Source organism: Panulirus ornatus, chromosome 4, assembly GCF_036320965.1.
Source record: "Panulirus ornatus isolate Po-2019 chromosome 4, ASM3632096v1, whole genome shotgun sequence".
In the NCBI taxonomy this organism is placed as follows: domain Eukaryota; kingdom Metazoa; phylum Arthropoda; class Malacostraca; order Decapoda; family Palinuridae; genus Panulirus; species Panulirus ornatus.
The window spans coordinates 54,829,058-54,853,618 of NC_092227.1; the positions used below are offsets into that span (position 1 = coordinate 54,829,058).

Below are 24,561 nucleotides of genomic sequence, written 5' to 3' on the forward strand. Positions count from 1 at the left end.
AGAAAATTACTGAAGATCTTTGCCATTGCTTCACTGTCTTCTGCCAGATTTTCTGTACTTACTGGACGTGGCTCTTGCCTCTAACTGAAGTATAGAATTGCTTAGTTTCTTTTTTTTATGCAGTATATGCTTCATACTGCCATTTCCTTTGACGTATGTCTTACTTTTTACTCAGAATTACCTAATGTAATCAGTCATGATGGTTATTTTTCTTTCCGAGTTACTTATGTCCCATTTCATTAGGAAACAAGCATTTCTCTATTTCGTTGTACCACTACTTTGTCTTAATCTTGCAAGAAATTCTTATTCTATGCACTGTCATTCAGGTTCCTTCTACTACTCCATATTGCTTTACTGAGGCATTTTCAAGGTACTTCCATATTTCTATTGACGATACCATCCCAGATTTGCCTGTTAAGAGGAGCGCGAAGATCATTAAGATATGAGAGTCTAACATATGGTATTTCTTTGTTTACTACTTCCTGCTGAACAGTATTACACGAGGCACTGAAAGTTAACACAACAATAATTTGACGATCACGTAAGAAAATGTTCCCCAAGATCAGCATTATATACACAAGATCCTCATTTGTAGAAGGACTAGGTCTAGAAGTAAACATTATCGCTAAAGTGATCCTTGGTTCTATTGTTAAGATGTTCCCGTCCGCTCTAAGTCTGCAGAAGGCGCGGGAATGCGTTGTTTGCACATGTATGACGTCAGATGCGGTGGTTTCCCAAGAAGAGGTGTTCAATTATTACAGCTTCTTTACGTAGACTTTTCTTGTGGTTATGTGACGGCGGAGATTTTTACTTAAAAACGAAATGATACCTTGTCATCATATCCATCACTACCCCTCCCTCACACAACACAGTATTGTGACCGGTTCACTTCTCTATTAATATCTGTGCCTGTGTCCACAGCTGCAAGTCTTCACCACTTACGTACACGCAAAACAGATTTTACGGTGGTTTGATTGGTGAACAGGAAAATGGATTTCACATCGGAACAATTTTCCAAAATATTTTCGGGAAATCACAATCACTTGAAGCACGCATGCGCTTGCCCACGCTTTATTTTCTACGGTTGCAGTTTATGCCAATATCTATATCTATCTCTATCTATCTATCTATCTATCTATCTATCTATCTATCTATCTATCTATATATATATATATATATATATATATATATATATATATGTATATGTACACACCAAATCATTCTCCCTGACCCTCTCACTTTGCACACCAGCTCGACCAAAACACCCTATATCTGCCACTTTATCATCAAACACATTCAACAAACCTTCAAAAAACTCACACCATCTCCCTCTCACTTCACCACTAATTGTTGTTAACTCCCCGTTTGCCCCCTTCACCGATGTTCCCATTTGTTCTCTTGTTTTACGCACTTTATTTACCTCCTTCCAAAACATTTATGTATTCTTCCTAAAATTTAATGATACTCTCTCACCCCAACTCTCATTTGCCCTCTTTTCACCTCTTGCACCTTTCTCTTGACCTCTTGCCTCTTTCTTGTATACATCTCCCAGTCATTTGCATTATTTCCCTGCAGAAATCGTCCAAATGCCTCTCTCTTCTCTCTCAGTAACAATATTACTTCTTCATCCCACCACTCAATACCCAATCTAATCTGCCCACCTCCCACCTTTCTCATGCCACAGGCATCTTTTGCGCAAGCCATCACTGCTTCCCTAAATACATCCCATTCCTCCCCCACTCTTCTTACATCATTTGCTCTCACCTTTTTCCATTCTGCACGCAATATCTCCTGGTACTTCCTTACACAAATCTCCTTTTCAAGCTCACTTACTCTCACCACTCTCTTCACCCCAACGTTCTCTCTTCTTTTTGGAAAACCTCTATATATCTTCACCTTCGCCTCCACTAGATACTGATCAGACATCCCTCCAGTTGTCCCTCACAGCACATTAATATCCAAAAGTCTCTCTCTCACGCGCCTATCAATTAACACGTAATCCTGCAACGCTGTCTGGCCATCTCTCCTACTTACATACGTATACTTATGTATATCTCTTTTTAAACCAGGTATTCCCAGTCACCAGTCCTTTTTCAGCACACAAATCTACAAGCTCATCACCATTTACATTTGCAACACTGAACACCCCATGTACACCAATTATACCCTCAACTGCCACATTACTTACCTTTGCATTCAAATCACCCATCACTATAACCCGGTCTCGTGCATCAAAGCTGCTAACACACACACTCAACTGCTCCCAAAACACTTGTCTCTCATGATCTTTCTTCTCATGACCAGGTGCATAGGCATCAATAATCACCCATCTCTCTCCATCCACTTTCAGTTTTACTCATATCAATATAGAGTTTACTTCCTTACACTCTTTCACATACTCCCACAACTCCTGCTTCAGGAGTAGTGCTACTCTTTCCTTTGCTCTTGTCCTCTCACCAACCCCTGACTTTACTCCCAAGACATTCCCAAACTTCTCTTCCCCTTTACTCTTGAGCTTTGTTTCACTCAGAGCCTAAACATCCAGGTTCCTTTCCTCAAAGCTTTGCGGAAGATGAAAGCCGGCAAGGTGGCGGGTGTGGATTGTATTGCTGTGGAATTTATAAGGAAAAGGGGGTGACTGTGTTATGACTGGTTGGGGAGGATATTCACTGAATGTATGGTTCATGGTGAAGTGCCTGAGGATTGGCGGAATGCATGCATAGTGCCATTGTACAGAGGCAAATGGGATAAAGGTGAGTGTTCAAATTACAGAGCTATAAGTTTGTTGAGTATTCCTGGTAAATTATATGAGAGGGTATTGACTGAGAGGGTGAAGGCATGTACAGAGTATCAGACTGGTGAAGAGCAATATGGTTTCAGAAGTGGTAGAGGATGTGTGGATCAGGTGTTTGCTTTGAAGAATGTATGGGAGAAATGCTTAGAAAAGTAGATGGATTTGTATGTAGCATTTATGGATCTGGAGAAGACATATAATAGTGTTGATAGAGATGCTCTGTGGAAGGTATTAAGAGTATATGGTGTGGAAGGTAAGTTGCTGGAAGCAGTGAAAAGTTTTTATCGAGGATGTAAAGCATGTGTACGAGTAGGAAAGGAGGAAAGTGATGGTTTCCAGTGAATGTCGGTTTGCGGCAGGGGTGTGAGGTCTCCATGGTTGTTTAATTTGTTTATGGATGGGGTTAGTAGGGAGGTGAATGCGGGAGTTTTGGAGAGAGAGGGGCAAGTATGCAGTCTGTTGTGGATGAGAGAGCTTGGGAAGTGAGTCAGTTGTTGTTCGCTGATGATACATTGCTGGTGGCTGATTCAGGTGAGAAACTGCAGAAGTTGGTTACTGAGTTTGGTAAAGTGTCTGAAAGAAGAAAGCTGAGGGTAAATGTGAATAAGAGCAAGGTTATTAGATTCAGTAGGGTTGAGGGACAAGTAAATTAGGAGGTAAGTTTGAATGGAGAAGAACTGGAGAAAGTGAAGTGTTTTAGACTTCTGGGAGTGGATTTGGCAGCGGATGGAACCATGGGAGCGGAAGTGAGTCACAGGGTGGGGGAGGGGACGAATGTCCTGGGAGCGTTGAAGAATGTGTGGAAGGTAAGAACGTTATTTCGGAGAGCCAAAATGGGTATGTTTGAAGGAAAAGTGGTTCCAACGATGTTATATGGTTTTGAGGCATGGGCTATAGATGGGGTTGTGCGGAGGAGGGTGGATGTGTTGGAAATGAGATGTTTGAGGACAGTATGTGATGTGAGGTGGTTTGATCGAGTAAGTAATGAAAGGATAAGAGAGATGTGTGGTAATAAAAAGATGTGGTTTAGAGAGCAGAAGAGGGTGTATTGAAATGGTTTGATCACACGGAGAGAATGAGTGAGGGAAGATTGACAAAGAGGATATATTTGTCAGAGGTGGAGGGAACGAGGAGAAGTGGAAGACCAAATTGGAGGTGGAAAGATGGAGTGAAAAAGATTTTGAGCGATTGGGGCCTGATCATGCAAGAGGGTGAAAGGCGTGCAAGGAATAGAATAAATTGGAACGATGTAGTATACCGGTCGACGTGCTGTCAGTGGATTGAACCAGGGTATGTGAAGCGTCTGGGGTAAACCATGGAAAGTTTTGTTGGGCCTAGATGTGGAAAGGGAGCTGTGATTTCGGTGCATTACACATGATAGCTAGAGATTGAGTTTGAACGAAAGTGGCCTTTGTTTTATCCTAGCACTACCTTGCGCGCACACGGGGGGAGGGGGATGCCATTTCATATGTGGCGGGGTGGCAGCGGGAATGAATGAAGGCAGCATGTATGAATATGTACATATGTGTATATGTCTGTGTGTGTATATGTATGTATGCGTTGAAATGTATAAGTATGTGTACATGTGCGTGTGTGGGAGTTTATGTATATACATGTGTATGTGGGTGAGTTGGGCCATTCTTTCGTCTGTTTCCTTGCGCTACCTCACTAACGCGAGAGACAGCGTCAAAGTATGATAAATGAATATGTATATATATATATATATATATATATATATATATATATATATATATATATATATATCAAGGCATGTGTATGGGGGTGGGTTGGGCCATTTCTTTCGTCTGTTTCCTTGCGCTACCTCGCAAACGCGGGAGACAGCGACAAAGCAAAAAAAAAAAAAAAAAAAAAAAAATATATATATATATATATATATATATATATATATATATATATATATATATTTTTTTTTTTTTTTTTTCTTTTTTTTGCTTTGTCGCTGTCTCCCGCGTTTGCGAGGTAGCGCAAGGAAACAGACGAAAGAAATGGCCCAACCCACCCCCATACACATGCCTTGATTCAATCCACTAACAGCACGTCAACCCCGGTATACCACATCGCTCCAATTCACTCTATTCTTTGCCCTCCTTTCACCCTCCTGCATGTTCAGGCCCCGATCACACAAAATCTTTTTCACTCCATCTTTCCACCTCCAATTTGGTCTCCCTCTTCTCCTCGTTCCCTCCACCTCCGACACATATATCCTCTTGGTCAATCTTTCCTCACTCATTCTCTCCATGTGACCAAACCATTTCAAAACACCCTCTTCTGCTCTCTCAACCACTCTCTTTTTATTTCCACACATCTCTCTTACCCTTACGTTACTTACTCGATCAAACCACCTCACACCACACATTGTCCTCAGACATCTCATTTCCAGCACATCCATCCTCCTGCGCACAACTCTATCCATAGTCCACGCCTCGCAACCATACAGCATTGTTGGAACCACTATTCCTTCAAACATACCCATTTTTGTTTTCCAAGATAATGTTCTCGACTTCCACACATTCTTCAAGGCTCCCAGAATTTTCGCCCCCCTCCCCCACCCTATGATCCATTTCCGCTTCCATGGTTCCATCCGCTGCCAGATCCACTCCCAGATATCTAAAACACTTCACTTCCTCCAGTTTTTCTCCATTCAAACTCACCTCCCAATTGAATTGACCCTCAACCCTACTGTACCTAATAACCTTGCTCTTATTCACATTTACTCTTAACTTTCTTCTTTCACACACTTTACCAAACTCAGTCACCAGCTTCTGCAGTTTCTCACATGAATCAGCCACCAGCGCTGTATCATCAGCGAACAACAACTGACTCACTTCCCAAGCTCTCTCATCCCCAACAGGCTTCATACTTGCCCCTCTTTCCAAAACTCTTGCATTTACCTCCCTAACAACCCCATCCATAAACAAATTAAACAACCATGGAGACATCACACACCCCTGCCGCAAACCTACATTCACTGAGAACCAATCACTTTCCTCTCTTCCTACACGTACACATGCCTTACATCCTCGATAAAAACTTTTCACTGCTTCTAACAACTTGCCTCCCACACCATATATTCTTAATACCTTCCACAGAGCATCTCTATCAACTCAATCATATGCCTTCTCCAGATCCATAAATGCTACATACAAATCCATTTGCTTTTCTAAGTATTTCTCACATACATTCTTCAAAGCAAACACCTGATCCACACATCCTCTACCACTTCTGAAACCACACTGCTCTTCCCCAATCTGATGCTCTGTACATGCCTTCACCCTCTCAATCAACCCTCCCATATAATTTGCCAGGAATGCTCAACAAACTTATACCTCTGTAATTTGAGCACTCACTCTTATCCCCTTTGCCTTTGTACAATGGCACTATGCACGCATTCCGCCAATCTTCAGGCACCTCACCATGAGTCATACATACATTAAATAACCTTACCAACCAGTCAACAATACAGTCACCCCCTTTTTTAATAAATTCCACTGCAATACCATCCAAACCTGCTGCCTTGCCGGCTTTCATCTTCCGCAAAGCTTTTACTACCTCTTCTCTGTTTACCAACTCATTTTCCCTAACCCTCGCACTCTGCACACCACCTCGACCAAAACACCCTATATGTGCCACTCTATCATCAAACACGTTCAACAAACCTTCAAAATACTCACTCCATCTCCATCTAAGATATATATATATATCTTAGATGTGCGTGTCTTATTACTTCCTGATTGCTCTTTAATAATCTTGCGTTAAGTAGTTGTTCTGGGACACCAGATTTCTTTAGACATTAATACACTATCAACATTATGAAGTAATTTATCTGCCAAGCCCTCGTTAAGTGAACCACTTACCAATAATTCTTGAAGCTGAAACAGTTGTCCCTTGTCAACACGGTCTCCCTCTTCCTCCTCTCTCATTTTCTTTGATATCACGTATTCCTCTGGAATGATTTGGTTAGATCTTATCTCTTTGATAAGTTTCGTTATTGCAAATCCAAATGCTTCTGCCTTTGTGTTAGTACGGCTTTTAATTTCGTTCGCTTATTAATTTACTAACGATCCAGTAGCATTCATATACATTATTATAACTCCTCTAGCGCTACATGATATACCTGGCCTCTCTTTGCAAGTGGCTGGGCTGATCTGCTCTTTTACCGCTGCTAATATTTTCGGTTTTCTTTTTGTCTTCTGTGTTCTTTATATCTCTTGCTCTTTCTTTGATCTGTCTCCTCTGATGAACACCCAGTTGTGTGTGTGTGTGTGTGTGTGTGTGTGTGTGTGTGTGTGTAATGATTTATTCGTACTGTACGGTGAGGGAGTTTTACACTCGTGCGGCCCCATCGAAGTCTTGAAGATTCTCTTCTATCGCACAACTTCTTATAATTTCTATATGCAGTTGGCGTTAACATATCTTCAGTCATGTTATTCCGTTCATTCTTAATCATTTTATTCCGTTCATTACCACTCTTACACTTTGAAATTACTTTTTCACGTCTTTTTCTTTTTAACAAGTTTCTTGTTTATTTCATGTCCTTTGGTCGCTCTACCCTACGTTCCTCGAAGATGTCGCAATTTGCTGAAGTTTAGGACAGAACAGTTGCATAGCGAATCTTGATTGAGGGAGCATTCTCTGTGAGTGTTTTCTAATTTTCTGATTATTGTTCATCAGCTAATCTAGCTTGATGAACTAAAGAACGTTCGACCAAGTCAAATGAAGTTTGATTAGGTCATATAGATCCTAATCTTTGTAATGTACTCAGCGCAAGGATGGGTATCATAGTCTAGGGAATGGCAGTCCAGTGGCGCTGGTTCTCCCAGTACCTAAGGTGGCAAGAGTGAAAGAGAAATGAGACGTTGAAGTATATATGGAACCACACTGAAGGAATGGTAACGTTACTGTGGTTCAAGGAGAGAAACTAAGCCTCGTAATATGTGGATGTGCAGACGTGTGGTGGCTGATGCAGTTCAATTTGGCTACAACTGTGAGGGCAAACTGTGAGTAAAGTTATACATAGGAGGTGTCCTAAGGAAGGGAGACTGATAGACAAATAATTGCATACAGAACGAAAAATGATCTCGCCTGTTGGGGGCAACAGAAAAGAGCTCTGTAGATTCAGGAAAAGAAAAAAACTGGGAGATATGGGTGAAATATAGGAAACAGAAAGGGATAAATGGTGGATAAAATTTCTTGAAAGAGGAAGTGGAGGCTGGAACAAGTGAAAAGAGATGGGCTATGGAATAGAAAAGAAGGATGTGTTATAGATGAGCTGTTTCCCAGGGTAATCTTGAGGAAGACTATACGGGTAATGGATGCCATACAGTAGAAAGACAATGAAGCTGATGGACCAGGTAATGGAAGAATTACTCCTTGGTGTTGATATTTGAGGCCTGAGGATGAGAAGGCTGGTGTGGGGAGGAGAATATCAAAGACATAACGGAAGACAAATGTTTCTCATCGTGAGCAAGATTCGGAAGTATTCGCGAGGTGGATATAAAACAGATTTAGAGAAGGATGGAAAGAGCCTCTCCTGGGAAGGAAACTCAAGAACTGGTGGATAGCGTGGCTGTGGACGGTAATATATGCCCTAATTAGCAACAACAGTACCTCGTTAGGGAGTAGAAAAAATTCTGATGGACGGAGCCGTGTGTTTGTTGAGAAAATAATGGCCGAGAGAAACAGCGTTGCCAGGTAGTATTTCATCTTGACCGTAGTTTTCCTGTGTGTGTGTGGAACGCTCCACAAGTAGATAAGGTGGGAAGGCCATTAGTGCGTTTTGTAGGTGTAGAAATGTTTTGATCTCATAAAGTCTGATGACCAAAATATCATGACCTGCATACGTCTAGTCTGGAAATTACCTGACAGCCGAATGGTTTACCAGTATTTGCATGGACAGTCCTAAGACTGCAGCTTTTAGGCTCTGTGTCTACTTATGTATATGGAAATCAGTTATGAGAAGGCGGATGTGCGTGGCTTCTCGGCAAAGGGTCATGTGTCTGAATGATTCTTCATCATCATTAGCTCCATCTAAACTAATTTGTCACATGGTCTCAGTACCCAAATCATTCTGAGATCAGTATATCATTTCGTATTCATCTGTATCTTCTTTTGATAATCCTTTTGTTTTGTATATCCTTTTCATATCTCTCGGTTCCCCTACCTGCTGGACAGAGCACCGTCCTTTCCAGTGACAACTAGGTTAAAGAATTCATAATACTAGTAGGTAGAATGAGATGATCGAAGCTAAGGTTCGGTAAAAGGATAGCCTTTATATAAGATTGTGACCATTTGTAAACAATGTGGATATCTGTTAAAGGACATTTCTGTTCTTTTAGTTCCATTAAAGGCGCCTCTTATCCTTAATTCCCCCTTATGACAGGTCTCTGTCTTGAGGAGTACGTACAAATGGACTTTCGAAACACCTACCCAGCTTTCCTGCATCATGTCGATTTGCGCACGCCTGATCTGCTGCCCTTTACAAGATCGGTTCCCTCACACTTGATTGGACGAATATTTCATCAACTTTGAGACATTTTCCACTCCTTCAAGCATGATCATTCGACCCCTTGATCTGCTCTTGCGTCCCCAGTCAGGTTCGACAAGCCTGGTCACTCCCCGTCTCACAGGGTCTCCCTGCTCCATCAACACACATCAGATCACCTGCCACACAGATGATCAACTTTTTCTTTCGTTTGATGGACTTCAGAACACCTCATCAACTCGATTTCACTTGATGAACGCTCTCAGCTCCTGAGCCACAGTTAGTTCTTGATATTTTTTCAATGGATCAACATCTGTACATGTGGATAACTCACCCATAGATGATACAGTCCCAACATTTGATTTAATTACATTTCTCTAAAAAGAAAATCGGCAACCTCATACCTAATCAATTTTTTTTTTTTTCCGCATGATGATCATAGTATCCTGGTCCACTCCATGATCAACCGATCATCCCTCTCACATGATCCGCCGCCATCCTTAATCTGGAGCAGCTACGTTTTCTTTGCCACCTCCGCTTGATCACCTCCACCACGCTAGTCAACCTGTTATAAAATCAGTTATCCCCGAGGCTCTTGAAACTAATTTGATCTGCATTAAGACTATCGCCCTCTCTCATTTGCATATTATGTGAAGCACTCTAAATTTTCTCTCTCTCTCTCTCTCTCTCTCTCTCTCTCTCTCTATATATATATATATATATATATATATATATATATATATATATATATGCGCTTCCGTATATCACATTGTCTAGACTGAGTACAGATAGAGAGAACCAGAATGATATATCAGCCGCCATGAGCACTAGGCACATGAGTCAAGAGAAAGGTAAAGGGATTTAGGAACATGTTCCCTTCGACGACCTCACGTCTCTTCTGTTACAAAATCAATTAACATTTTGTAACCTGAGTTACATAGATGACAGACCACACAGACCCAAGGTACAAGTAAGATGCTCTGGCCTTAACACTACTTCAAACAATTACGCAGTCCCTTTGTAAATAGTAGAAGAAAAGGATTGCATAGCAAAGGCTCTCTCCCTACCCTCCAATCCTACCGGCAACACGCTGGAAGGAAAACAGGTGGAATAGAATACCTTGCAAGATTAATATACGTGAACGAGATTTTTATAGAAAAGTTATAAGGTAGAATGAATGTGAATATGTCGTGCATCCCATCACCAGCCACACGCATCCCTTCACTCTTTCTTATAAAGACAATACTATGGATGAATTTGAGCTCCAGCCTGTCGACTTACCATGCCTATATTATTCCTGATGTTGAAGAATGATACAATCATTCTCAATTACTCTCTCAAATCAGGTGACATGAGTTAATCAATGTTATTGTGATACCGCAACGTGATTTGGAAGGTAGCATGATATACCACTGTCTTATGAAGAATTAGATGAATTATTCAATACCGGAGAGTGACAAGTGATGATCAAGCCTTATTTTGAAGATGTTAAGGGTGTTGCTTTGAATAACACTTTCTGAGAGGTTATTCCTCCCATAAGTCATTTCCTCTCGTCGGTAGTGCTGGCGCTTCTGTAAAGAAATTTCCAATGTCACCATCGTTGAATCCTATAAGTATTTCAAATCTTCTAGGGAGAACAAGTTTAATTCTCGCAGTCTCTCCTCACATGGTTTGTTTCGAAAAGAAGGAATCAATTTAGTTGCAATGATTCCAATTTAAGAATATCCTCGCTTGACTAGGGGCCCAAAACTGCACTGCATGTTCGAGTTGTGGTCTAACTGCGCTTAGGCATAGTGGCATTATCACATCCTTGCTTTTGTATGTAAAGTTTCCGTTAATCCATCCTAACATCCTATTTGCTTTCTTAGTAGCTTTATTAAGATGGTGGGAGAATTTGAAGTTATTGTATACAATGACGCTTAGATCCCTGACACCAGGTGTGACGATATCTTGTGGCCCAACAGTTCATAATCGAGGCAGCTGACATTTATTGACTTGAAATGACATATACCATGTTCTGAAACTTCAGCGATTTTATTTAGATCCTCTTGTCATCTTAACCTCTCTTCTTCAGTTAATGTGGCATTTTCGATTTTTGTGTCATCTGCAAATTTGGACACTAAAGTTTTGTCGTCCAAGTTTGATATCGTTTATATGAATGAAAAGTATAGGCCCACGTACTGATCCTTGGAAGTGCGTTGTTTTTCACGTTCAGAAATGTTTCTGTTAGAGCAGTGATATCAACACGGTCAATGTTTCCAAACAATGTAATTCTGCTATTTTGTTTCGGATGGATCTTATCATATTCATGTAGAGTCCATGTGATAATATTTGGAGCGATTTCTGCACAAGACTGGTGGCATGATTTGGTGGTTGGCTTATTTCCAGACCTAGGTGAGTTAGCATGACCTAACCTATATCTCTGATTTCACACACTAATTGGGTGGGGAAGGAATTCGATCTAACCTCCCTCGTGTGACCTAATCTTAAACGCCCGTTTGATTTGGTCAACACACCGACCTCTACCGAGCCTTAACCAATTTTTTTTTTCTTTTACCCGCAGTTTAAGGCATTTGAGAGGGAAGAAAGTGGGAAACGATGAGGGTGAACAACCCGTGACGAAACTATATCGAGAGTGAAGATGGAGTAAGAGCAGCGTCCCGTACAGGTAAGGGTCTTCCTTTTTATTTTGTTGGTTGAGAAGGCACCGGCAACTGAATATCCTAATCAAGACCATCTCATTAACGATATATATATATATATATATATATATATATATATATATATATATATATATATATATATATATATATATATATTTATTCACAGTATTTGGCATTTCCCGCGTTAGCGAGGTAGCGTAAAGAACAGGGGACTGAGCCTTTGAGGGAATATCCTCACTTGGCCCCCTTCTCTGTTCCTCTTTTGGAAAATTAAAAAAAAAGAACGAGACGGAAGAATTTCCAGCCCCCCATATCCCTCCCCTTTTAGTCGCCTTCTACGACACGCAGGGAAAACGTGGGAAGCATTCTTTCTCCCCTATCCCCAGGGATAATACACACACACACACACACACACACACACACACACACACACATACCTTAGCCTAAGCCAGGTAACCAATTTATCGACCAACCCTTAGGTGAGGATGAACAGCTGAGTGGACTGCGGACCGACTGCCACAACCAGCGTACGCAGCTTGTTACACGGGTTCACTCACAACTTAGGGTGAACTTATGAAACAGACTGACGTTAATCAGGCGTAAGTGATCCATGTCTGATGGACGCAAAGCCGGCGGGGTACAGAGAAACCATCCAAAGATCTTGGATGACGAAACGTCATCGAGTAGTTCAGCAGTGGACTCCAAATAGTTCGGCACTATTCTGGGAACAAAAATGAGACTTTTGTTTCATCTGAATTTAGAGCAAACTCCTCGAGATTCTTTTGAGACGAGAACCTTGATTGGGTTGTTGGATTAGATGTCTGCACAAGACTCAAAAGTAACGCCTTGATCTGCCTGTCCTATTGATTTCTAAAGCAAACACCAAACGTACGAACGTTACAGTAAATCTACCTGATGCCAAGCATGAACAGTGTTCCTCCTGTCCTACACTCAAGAACTTAGCCAACTTAAGTGTCAGTAATTCAGTTCCTCGAGGGCAAAAGCAGTGTGCCGGGCAACCGCATGTGGGGAAACTGGTTAACAATGCCTGTTAGTTTCAAAGGAATGACTGCTCGTTACCTCGTTTTTTTCACTGCTGGACCGTTCTAGGTATTCCCCTGAGTTGTACAGAAAGTCAAAAAAGAGATAAATCCAGAAACTGACACAACATGCTCTGAAAAATCGTGACATCTCAAAATTCCAGTTCTTAAAAGAAAATCACACTGTCGAAAGATGACACAAGGGAAGAATTAAAACAAGATGCATTTGAGTTTAACACGGTCACTAACAAAGATGAAAAGCCTAAACATGCTTGAGTATCTTCGATGCTTTGAATCTTTGAAGAAGTGAGACAAGAGAAAAAGACTAAACACTGAATACACATCAAAGGAGAGAAGAAATATTTTTAGGCACACGTAAAGATGGAACATCTCTCGGTATAGTTAGCGTTTTAGAAATGGTGATATAAGCTGCAGGATCTAGATATTGCCTCCTATAAAAACGAAATATATAGACGAAATTGGGAAGAGAATGCATTCAAAGACTGGATCAGCATTTGAGCACCTTCTGTAAAGTCCATAAACACTAGATTTTCTAAGGACGTAATGAGATTAAGTAAGCTGTTTAATGCCGATTATATAGAGTGTATAAGTTCTTTTAGCCCTAGTGGGTACCATTTGTCATACGACGAAGGAAGGAGAGCTGAGAACTGAACTGAATTGAGGACTTCAAAAAAAAAAAGAAAAGTGTTTTCAGGATCGTGAACTGTCACAGACAAAGAGAAGTAAGGCACTGGAACCACGTACCCCAGAACTCCCAAAAAGATATCCAACTGTCTTATGAATTTTAGATCTGTTGTCAGGGTCTCTTGCATTCATCTCTGTGGCGTGGCACAGACAATATTGAACTTTTGAGAGTATATAGAAGGTTTTGGGTAAATTGGATTAATCACTGAGAGAGAAAAAAGTCAGTTTTATGGAAGCATTTCATGAGAACTGTGAGTACACTCAGCAGTAGTCCAGACTGATTCCATACTCATAACTCTCAGGCTATAGATAGCAATTCACGAAGGCTTGTTTATGATTTCTGAGCACACAGCCTTACTCACATAAAGATGAACATTTAAGGAACGAACCTCAGAGTCGGTTCTGATTCTTTTTACAAAGTGCCTGCCTCCAAGTAGTCCTGAGTTTAATGACGCAAGATATCACTTCCTCGCCGACTCACAGTGCAGAGATGAGGAGGTGGACCCATTAGAGTGGGGAAGTTCTGGCGTTAATCAGTAAGTCTACCAACGTAATCCTTCCGGATCATTTTGTCCTCTTAATCTGCCGAACAAAAAAAGAAAAGAGTTTGAGCTCTTATAAAAAGTTATCATCATTTCCTCTTTTAGGTAATTACCTAAAACCATTCTTAAGGATGAGGAACCCTCTAATCCTGCATAACCCTTATTATATATATTCACGGACCCAAAAGCCGCACTAACTTCTGTCGTTTAGTTGTGGAGATTCCGCCTATGGCTGTGAGGGTGGAGACGCTGGGTAGTGATGATTGAGCAGTTTATCATCTGACGCAATCTAGCCAGCATTAAAGACCTGTGTCAGTGGAGCCCGGAATATGAATTATTGACAACTGTTTCTGCATTTCTTTCATTATATACCAGTCTGAGGAAAGTCGATTTATGTTCTATATAAGGTATTGGATATGATAGTCATCGTAGTATACATGGATGTATATAAGTCAGGGAGCTTATCATGCATTTGGAATGCGCGCACACTCTGGTTGCCCGGACCTCTGCATATAGGAAGAGCAATACATGACATTACAAAGGCTTCATTGTACCTTTGATAAAGTCCACGTTTTGTTTGAAGCACACACATAAGGTACAAGAAAAAGACTTTGTAATATCTGTTATCAGGTTAATATGCTTCATGATCATAGTTTATATTCATATTACCGATCACTCAATATCTTGTACTGGTTCTGTAAATAGTTAACTAAAGTATTTTTTTTCTTGTCAACTGATGCATCACTCGTGATTTATGTGCACATGAAAGGCCGACTAGAATTTTATGCATCTTTCCATTGATGGATCACTTAGATAGGAAGGGTCACGTGCTATCTTGAAAAAAAAAATGACCATGTAGATATGGGATTCTGCTGGGTGGATCTTTGCTTCGCTGTGTAAGTGGTGAGTGCTTGAGGATGCTTGGCAGCAAGTAACTCTTATGAGTGCTCTATTGTATGTTGTTTTCAGCTGTATTATATCTGCTTTTGAAAGTGTAGATGACATGGCAGGTGTGATGGAGTTTCGGGTAGAGCGGATGCAGTCTTTATATCCATGCTTACATGATTGTAAATCCAGAATTTATACACCAACAGCTCAGTGATATAGTAAGTATAGATAGAAAACTCAGTACCCAAGGAACATTTTGAATTGACATAACATGAGAAATGGAAGAAATTTCACACTTTTCCACAGATTAGACAGGAAGGTGATAGAAATAAGAATTTAGTTCTTCCTTATAGTGACATAATTTTGAAAACTGTCAACTCTAAAGAAAAAAAGCGTGTGTGGAAATAAGCCTGGGCGTTGTATCTCTGAGCAACATAAGGTAAAGTGGGAGAGGAAGAATGGTTTAGGAATGCCCTAGGAGTAAATTCAGGGGTTGTTGTGAGGGTAAGAGCTAAGGAAGGAGTAGCACTATTGCTGAAGCAGTTGTGGGAATGTGTGAAAGCGTAAGGAAGTGAACCTCTGACTGATGTGGGTGAAAATCTTAGTGGAGTACGACAAGTCAGTAATCAGCAGTGCTTGTACATAAGGAGATGAGAGGACTAAAGAAGAGGTGAGAACATTTTGGGAGGAGCTGAATGAGTATATCAGCAGTTTTGATGTGAGGGATCGAATATTAGTGATGGGTGATTTGAATGCAAGAGAGTGGCAGTTAAAGGTACAACTGGGTGGGCATGGGATACCCATACCCGGTTTTGTGAGTAAGAACGATGAACAACTTGTGAAGTTGCGTTCTGAGAAGGACTAGTGTTTGGGAATACCTGGTTTAAAAATGAGGAATTCATACTAGTACGCATTGGTCAGTAGGGAAGATGGTAAGGGGGCATTACTGAAGTATCTATGTAAAGATGGTCATGCAAAGGAAAGGCTCTTTAATGTGAATATGTTAAGAGGGGCAGCTAGTGGGATACCTAATTATCATTTGATGGAGGTGTATGTGAAGGGTTGTTGGGGCTTTAGGAAAATGGGATAAAGATGCGGGTGGGAAGAAAGCTGTGAAAGTGATAGAGCTTAGAAAAGAGGCTTGAGAGAAGAGATACCTTGAGAGACTGAGTGTAGAATGGCAAAATGTGAGACTAGGTGAAACAAGGAAATTGGTGGAGGAATGAGAGGTGTTAAGCGAGAGAGGTGTGTTGCATGCGAGAGGTGGGAGATGACAGATGAGAAAGGGTAGTAAGTGGTGAGATGAGGAGGATAAGTTACTGCTGTAAAACAAAAGAGAGCAATATGGACGTTTTTGTAGGGAAGGAGTGCATGTTATTGGGAAGCACATGAGAGGAAGAGGTAGGAGGTCAAGAGCAAGGCAAATGAGAGCTGGGTTGAGCGAGTGTGAGCAGATTTCAGGGAGAAGAGGAAAATATTGGAAGGAGGTTAAAAGTGTGAGAAAATCATTCATACAGGCAAAGGGAACATGAGTTAATGTTCAAAGTACAGAGATGTGCGTTTATAAAGTGCAGCTGGTAAGTTGCAATAGGAGAGTGGAGGCTGAGAGATGGTGGGATGCAGAGTTTCATATTAGGGAGGGATAATGTGACCTCCTGAATGGTGAAGGATATGTGGATCAGCTGACTGCTTTGAAGAATGTGTGCGAGAAATACTTAAGGAAATAGAGGGACTTATATATGGCCTTTTTGTATTTCAAGACGCAGATGCTCTGCCTAGTGGCAGCGCTCCTGCCTGTTGCGCAGGGGTCCCGGGTTCTATCCTGGCTGTTGGAGGTTTGTATGTTCTATGAAGGTGCGCATTCATATGCATTTTGTATATATATATATATATATATATATATATATATATATATATATATATATATATATATATGGTAAAGTGTGTGAAAGAAGAAAGTTAAGAGTAAATGTGAATAAGAGCAAGGTAATTAGGTACAGTAGGGTTGAGGTCAAGTCAATTGGGAGGTAAGTTTGAATGGAGAAAAACTGGAGGAAGTAAAGTGTTTTAGATATCTGGGAGTGGATCTGGCAGCGGATGGAACCATGGAAGCGGAAGTGGATCATAGGGTGGGGGAGGGGGCGAAAATCCTGGGAGCCTTGAAGAATGTGCGGAAGTCGAGAACATTATCTCGGAAAGCAAAAATGGGTATGTTTGAAGGAATAGTGGTTCCAACAATGTTGTATGGTTGCGAGGCGTGGGCTATGGATAGAGTTGTGCGCAGGAGGATGGATGTGCTGGAAATGAGATGTTTGAGGACAATGTGTGGTGTGAGGTGGTTTGATCGAGTAAGTAACGTAAGGGTAAGAGAGATGTGTGGAAATAAAAAGAGCGTGGTTGAGAGAGCAGAAGAGGGTGTTTTAAAATGGTTTGGGCACATGGAGAGAATGAGTGAGGAAAGATTGACCAAGAGGATATATGTGTCGGAGGTGGAGGGAACGAGGAGAAGTGGGAGACCAAATAGGAGATGGAAAGATGGAGTGAAAAAGATTTTGTGTGATCGGGGCCTGAACATGCAGGAGGGTGAAAGGAGGGCAAGGAATAGAGTGAATTGGATCGATGTGGTATACCGGGGTTGACGTGCTGTCAGTGGATTGAATCAGGGCATGTGAAGCGTCTGGGGTAAACCATGGAAAGCTGTGTAGGTATGTATATTTGCGTGTGTGGACGTATGTATATACATTTGTATGGGGGTGGGTTGGGCCATTTCTTTCGTCTGTTTCCTTGCGCTACCTCGCAAACGCGGGAGACAGCGACAAAGCAAAAAAAAAAAAAAAAAAATATATATATATATATATATATATATATATATATATATATACGAACAAAGTGCCTATGAACTCACACCTTCATAAAACACACAAACATATAAACCTCCAACACTCGAATTTTGTTCAATGAATAATGATATACCAGTAGTGGCGCAGAGTAATGCTTTTGCTACGGTATTCCGCCTTTGATACTATCAGATTTATGTTGAGGATGAACAAAGTACTAGGGAGTTTATAATGCTATTTTTCCAGGGATTTCCCTCATCGCTGGGTAGGACGACGAATGAATGCGCTTGGCCTTAGAATTCCTTTATAGAAAACGATTTTCTGTAACGCTCCTGACTCGTTAACATTCAGTGTCCTGGGATTCAATCTTTTCGTTGAAAATCTATAACATTCTTAAATTCTTTCTTTCCCATAGAAAATTAGTCTAACAAACAGCAGGGCTGACCATTACTTTCATCCCTGAAGTATGATGATGAGTGAAATTCAGGGACATCTCTGATATCTGTGTTCACACCGGAGACAGATCTTATGATTTACTCGTAGTTTCAGTTTCGAGGACTGGATTGTATGGCCCAGGTTGCCATCTCCGGCAAGTATCCCTGAAGACATTACTACAGCAGCCACTTACTCATTCATATCTAGAGGACAATCTAATAACACAACGTAATTAAGAAATTTTGTGTAATAGTTTTCATAAGGCTCTCAGGACGTGGATAGATCTGGCAGCTGAAGATGTCGCCCCTGGACCCGAGAAGATCAAGTTCCTCGTTCTGTTTACCTTCCATTAGCCAGAAAATTAAAATTCAGGGTCATAGCAGCTCTTCATGCTGGATAAGTTCACACTTATTCTGGGACGGATATTGCAGTCGCCCTCTGCAACTCTGCTTCTTAGTTGTTTTTTCCCCTCATACCTAATTGGGCGTGACTCCCAAATAGCTCACTACTTTGATTAGGTTATCTAAAACACAGAGTTTCCGGGCCGCGGAAAAAGAGTATTCTTGTGAGAAAAAAAATTAGATGGGCGGGGTGGGGTCGAATATGGTTCAGTGAATTACTCCATTCCAACTTTTTTTTTTTAACTTTCGTTCGTCAACAATTCTCATCCTCAGGTCTTGAATATTATCACTAAATACGATGACAAATGTTTTGCAATAGGAGTCCAGTAGGTAGATAAACAAGGACTGATGTAAGATTTTGCTCTGACAGCAGAAAAATGTCGTATTCACTTCTCAGCCGCTACACGAGTTTCCCCGAGTCTTTCGTCGTAGTAATTAAGAAGAAAAGTCATCAGGGACCAAGAGAGGTGAGCAGATCATTGCCAAATACACTTTGCAACGACAGAAAGAAATGTGTGGAGAAGGATGCTGGAACACTGAGGGGCGCCCTGATAGGGAATGGCTGCTGCTCATATACGACCTCGTAGCTAGCTGAAGCGACTGGAACCCGAACCCAAGATAACATAGATGCAGACGTATGTAGCCAGGGAGCCAAATGGATTACCTGAAACGAGGATCTCTGGTTCTGTAAACAACGTCTTTTGGGGATCTGCGCAGCCTGCTGACGGGAGGCGGAACCCAGACATCCAAAAACACCATAGATACAGGATAGACACAAGAGGCAGCAGAAACCTACTTTATGACACAACATTGCATCATAAGTACATTATAAGTACAAAGCTGAGGCTTCATTGTTGGCGAACAAAGTATTCGCTGTCAGCTCACGTTAAGATCAAATCTTGACCTATAGGACAATATCTACATAACATAACCTCAGTTTCAAAATAATTAGAAGCATTATGTAATATTCCTGACCGTGTTGTTAAAGTATGTGACGATGTCTTCGATTAGAGCATATAGCATCAGGATGGACTTAAGTTATTCTGAAAGAAAGTATGAAACATGAAGATCGTATGACATTATCTGATAATGGGAATGTGAGTAGAGTTTACTGACCACGTGACACTGCTGATGCTAAGCACAGGAGTGTATCTCATGAATCAGTAAAAGATACAGACAGATGTTGTACTTGATAAATCATTGAGTAAGACAGATAGACAGACCATCCCATGTGACCGATAAGAGACGGACGGACGCTCTATGACGGCTAAAAGTATCATGAAAGCCCTTGCTTTAGATATGAATGACGTGAGATATGTCTTTTCAACCAATGAAGTGAATGCTGCCAATAGAAGCTCGATACTTTAATTGGCGTAAAAGGTGTTGTAAAATTGTTTGCGAGAGCGGCCATAATTCGTAAGTTGATTCAGTAAATAGAGAACTTTTAACAGTTGATGAACATAGTCTCGAAAGTTTTACTCTTTTACGTGTCTGTCTAGTGTGTTACATTACACTCTCACAGACGTTGACAACTCCCAGATGCCACGAGAGAGACGTGATGAAGGTATCTAGTTTCCTGATACATTGCTTGAAGATAAAGGGTTAGCGGACCTGCCGAACACCCCACGGGTGAGTCCTGTTAAGGGATGGTACACATAGCTTCACAACCACCTCAGGACCTAAGAGACGCATCATCTTTCACCTGTTCTTTTCTTATTCTTTTTTCTTCATAGATATTATTGTTAGTGGACGTTAGCAGTGGAGGTATCCCATTTGTGCTGGACTTCAATGGTCCCTGCTAATCCCTGGGATTGCATCCCTCTCCCGTTTGTGTCCATTTCATTATCAGGAGAGAGGTGGTCTTCCATATTTCTCTTCTTCGCTCCACACGCTGGTATTTTGTTCATTTTGTTCCTAGAGTTGCTGATGACTGATCGAAACTATCGGGTTGGCGACACCACTCCAATAGCCTCTACCCCGACCGTCACACAACACATACGGGTGCTGCCTGATCGTCATTCAGCATGAATTTCGATACTTTTGTGCAATTGTGTCGCATTTTATGGAACACAACTTGTAGCGGTTCGAACTTTCTTGCTTTCATTCTTGTGTCGTACTTTATAAATCAACTTATTTTTCCCCAGGCAAGATAAACCCCAGTTTGAGGCTTTGTCAGGTGATGGATGTAAAGTGACAGCAAAAAGTAGAACTCAATCAGGGCTCTGTAGGTCGTACGAGACCTGACTTTTACAGGTAGAAAGTTTATAGTAAGAAGGAATGGAGGAAGATAATTCTACAACTTTATTGTTCAAGGGAAGAAGGAAGTATTATAACGGTCAATCCTCGAGTAGCTTCTCACACATAGGAAATGTGGGAAGCAGCAGCCAGACACGTGCCTCGGGTCGAAGCCTTTGGGATGGGGACACATACAGACAACTCATGAGAACAGTGGACAAACTTTCACCCTCCTGCATGTTCAGGCCGCGATCACTCAAAATCTTTTTCACTCCATCTTTCCACCTCCGATTTGGTCTCCCACTTCTCCTCGTTCCCTCCACCTCTGACACATATATCTTCTTGGTCAATCTTTTCTCATTCATTCTCTCCATGTGACCAAACCATTTCAAAACACCCTCTTCTGCTCTCTCAACCACACACTTTTTATTTCCACACATCTCTCCTACCCTATTATTACATACTCGATCAAACCACCTCACACCACATATTGTCCTCAAACATCTCATTTCCAGCACATCCACCCTCCTGCGCACAACTCTATCCATAGCCCACGCCTCGCAACCATACAACATTGTTGGAACCACTATTCCTTCAAACATACCCATTTTTGCTTTCCGAGATAATGTTCTCGACTTCCAAACATTCTTCAAGGCTCCCAGAATTTCCCCCCCCCACCCCACCCTATGATTCACTTCCGCTTCCATGGTTCCATCCGCTGCCAGATCCACTCCCAGATATCTAAAACACTTTACTTCCTCCAGTTTTTCTCCATTCAAACTTACCTCCCAATTGACTTGACCCTCAACCCTACTGTACCTAATAACCTTGCTCTTATTCACATTTACTCTTAACTTTCTTCTTTCACACACTTTACCAAACTCAGTCACCAGCTTCTGCGGTTTCTCACATGAATCAGCCACCAGCGCTGTACCATCAGCGAACAACAACTGACTCACTTCCCAAGCTCTCTCATCCACAACAGACTGCATACTTGCCCCTCTTTCCAAAACTCTTGCATTCACCTCCCTAACAACCCCATCCATAAACAAATTAAACAACCATGGAGACATCACACACCCCTGCCGCAAACCTACATTCACTGAGAACCAATCATTTTCCTCTCTTCCTACACGTACACATGCCTTACATCCTCGATAAAAACTTTTCACTGCTTCTGACAACTTGCCTCCCACACCATATATTCTTAATACTGTCCACAGAGCATCTCTATCAACTCTATCATATGCCTTCTCCAGATCCATAAATGCTACATACAAATCCATTTGCTTTCCTAAGTATTTCTCACATACATTCTTCAAAGCAAACACCTGATCCACACATCCTCTACCACTTCTGAAACCACACTGATCTTCTCCAATCTGATGCTTTGTACATGCCTTCACCCTCTCAATCAATACCCTCCCGTATGATTTACCAGGAATACTCAACAAACTTTTACCTCTGTAATTTGAGCACTCACTCTTATCCCCTTTGCCTTTGTACAATGGCACTATGCAAGCATTCCGCCAATCCTCAGGCACCTCACCATGAATCATACATACATTAAATAACCTTACCAACTAGTCAACAACACAGTCACCCCCTTTTTTAATGAATTCCACTGCAGCACCATCCAAACCTGCTGCCTTGCCGGCTTTCATCTTCCATAAAGCTTTTACTACCTCTTCTCTAATTACCATATCATTTTCCCTAACCCTCTCACTTTGCACACCACCTCGACCAAAACACCCTATATCTGCCACTCTATCATCAAACACATTCATCAAACCTTCAAAATACTCACTCCATCTCCTTCTCACATCACCACTACTTGTTATCACCTCCTCATTAGCCCTCTTCAATGAAGTTCCCATTTGCTCTCTTGTCTTACGCACTTTATTTACCTCCTTCCAAAGCATCTTTTTATTCTCCCTAAAATTTAATGATACTCTCTCACCCCAACTCTCATTTGCCCTCTTTTTCACCTCTTGCATCTACCTCTTGACCTCCTGCCTCTTTCTTTTATAAATCTCCCACTCATTTGCATTTTTTCCCTGCAAAAATCGTCCAAATGCCTCTCTCTTATCTTTCACTAATAATGTTACTTCTTCATCCCACCACTCACTACCCTCTCTAATCAACCCACCTCCCACGCTTCTCATGCCACAAGCATCTTTTGCGCAAGCCATCACTGATTCCCTAAATACATCCCATTCCTTCCCCACTCCCCTTACCTCCTTTGTTCTCACCTTTTTCCATTCTGTACTCAGTCTCTCCTGGTATTTCCTCACACAAGTCTCCTTCCCAAGCTCACTTACTCTCTCCACTCTCTTCACCCCAACATTCTCTCTTCTTTTCTGAAAACCCATACAAATCTTCACCTTCGCCTCCACAAGATAATGATCAGACATCCCTCCAGTTGTACCTCTTAGAACATTAACATCCAAAAGTCTCTCTTTCGCGCGCCTATCAATTAACATGTAATCCAATAACGCTCTCTGGCCGTCTCTCCTACTTACATACGTATACTTATGTATATCTCGCTTTTTAAACGAGGTATTCCCAATCGCCAGTCCTTTTTTCAGCACACAAATCTACAAGCTCTTCACCATTTCCATTTACAACACTGAGCACCCCATGTATACCAATTATTCCCTCAACTGCCACATTACTCACCTTTGCATTCAAATCACCCATCACTATAACCCGGTCTTGTGCATCAAAACCACTAACACACTCATTCAGCTGCTCCCAAAACACTTGCCTCTCATGATCTTTTTTCTCATGCCCAGGTGCATATGCACCAATAATCACCCATCTCTCTCCATCAACTTTCAGTTTTACCCATATCAATTTAGAATTTACTTTCTTACACTCTATCACATACTCCCACAACTCCTGTTTCAGGAGTATTGCTACTCCTTCCCTTGCTCTTGTCCTCTCACTAACCCCTGACTTTACTCCCAAGACATCCCCAAACCACTGTTCCCCTTTACCCTTGAGCTTCGTTTCACTCAGAGCCAAAACATCCAGGTTCCTTTCCTCAAATATACTACCTATCTCTCCTTTTTTCTCATCTTGGTTACATCCACACACATTTAGACACCCCAATCTGAGCCTTCGAGGAGGATGAGCACTCCCCGCGTGACTCCTTCTTCTGTTTCCCCTTTTAGAAAGTTAAAATACGAGGAGGGGAGGGTTTCTGGCCCCCAGCTCCCGTCCCCTTTAGTCGCCTTCTACGACACGTGAGGAATGCGTGGGAAGTATTCTTCTCCCCTATGCTTATATATATATATATATATATATATATATATATATATATATATATATATATATATATATATATATATATATATATATATTCCTTTTGTGTTTTGCACTTATATTGTTTCATGTTTCGGACTGTAGGTTTTGCACGTATCTTGTGTCATGGCTCCATCAATAGTCTACATCTCTATCTTTATTTTTTCCATTTCTATCGTAGTCTGCGCACGTAATATTATTTACTTCCCGTTG

General features: G+C 41.3%; 1 long non-coding RNA gene across 1 annotated transcript in view; it reads left to right on the forward strand.

The window, feature by feature from the left end:
• Positions 1 to 24,561, forward strand: part of LOC139766327 (uncharacterized) — a 133,897-nt gene that overhangs the window by 15,163 nt on the left and 94,173 nt on the right. Inside the window, exon 2 of the long non-coding RNA XR_011716846.1 lies at positions 11,860 to 11,964. This is a non-coding gene — a long non-coding RNA (uncharacterized lncRNA). The remainder of the gene's footprint in view (positions 1 to 11,859; positions 11,965 to 24,561) is intronic.